Below are 1,250 nucleotides of genomic sequence, written 5' to 3' on the forward strand. Positions count from 1 at the left end.
GCTCTCAACGTCAAATGCAGAAATGTTAATTCATGCTTTCATGACCTCAAGGTTAGAGTATTGTAATGCTTTGTTGGGTGGTTGTTCTGCACGCTTAAACTCCAGCTGGTCCAAAATGCAGCAGCTAGAGTTCTTACTAGAACCAGGAAGTATGTCCATATTAACCCGGTTCTGTCAACAGTGCACTGGCTCCCTATTAAACATCATATAGATTTAAAAATCTTGCTTATTACCTATACAGCCCTGAATGGTTTAGCAACTCTGTATTCGAACGAGCTCTTATGGCATTATAGTCCTCCACGTCTACTGCGTTCTCAAAACTCTGGCAATTTGATAATACCTAGAATATCAAGATCAACTGCAGGTGCCAGAACCTTTTTCTATTTAAACACCCAATCTCTGGAATAGCCTACATAACATTGTTCGGGAGGTAGACACACTTTGTCAGTTTAAATCTAGATTAAAGACCCATCTCTTTAACCTGGCTTACACATCACATTTCTAATATTCAAATCCGTTAAAGGATTTTAAGGCTGCATTAGTTAGGACAACCAGAACCAGGAACTATTCCCATAACACCCGTTGTACTTGCTGAATCATAAGAATGGCATCTACACTAATATTGGTCTGATTCATTCTTATGCCAAGGTCACCGTAGCCACCAGATCAGTACGCATCTAGCCCAGATAGTGGATCAGCACCTAAAGATAACCTCGACAGTCCAGAATGTCAGTGGCGATCAGCTCAACTAGATGAGCCCCAGAGACAGATCCCCAGTGAAGACCTTGTCTCCTAGACAGCCACCGGGATAAGAATACAGGAACCAGATGAGTCCTCTGCAGAATGTGATTTTGCTGCAGCTTGGAATTTAATTGCAGGTTTCATCTGGCCCGACTGAGCCTGGTTTCTCCCAAGGCTTTTTTGCCATTCGGTCACTGGAGTTTTGGTTCCATACTGCGGTCGCCTCTGGCTTGCTTAGTTGAGGACATTTAATATCCAGCGGTATCGTCGACTTCATTGCACAGATACTATTTAAACTAAACTGGATGACACTGAATTCAATTAACTGCCTTTAACTGAAAGATTTGATACTACTTTCGTGTTTAATGCTATAAAATTACCTTGACAATCTGTATTGTTAAAACCACTATATAAATAAAGCTGACTTGACACGTCACTCAAGTAAACTCAGTCTCACAGTACTCACGCATGGCAGTATGTTCTCAGCCTAGTCAACAAACACAAAAAAA

At 41.3% G+C, this 1,250-nt stretch overlaps 1 pseudogene; it reads right to left on the reverse strand.

Annotated features, from left to right (window-relative positions):
* LOC107724204 (zona pellucida sperm-binding protein 4-like) overlaps window positions 1-1,250 on the reverse strand; it is a 37,118-nt pseudogene that overhangs the window by 34,508 nt on the left and 1,360 nt on the right.

Source organism: Sinocyclocheilus rhinocerous, unplaced genomic scaffold (genome assembly GCF_001515625.1).
Source record: "Sinocyclocheilus rhinocerous isolate Xijiao unplaced genomic scaffold, SAMN03320098_v1.1 scaffold3351, whole genome shotgun sequence".
Taxonomy (NCBI): Eukaryota; Metazoa; Chordata; class Actinopteri; order Cypriniformes; family Cyprinidae; genus Sinocyclocheilus; species Sinocyclocheilus rhinocerous.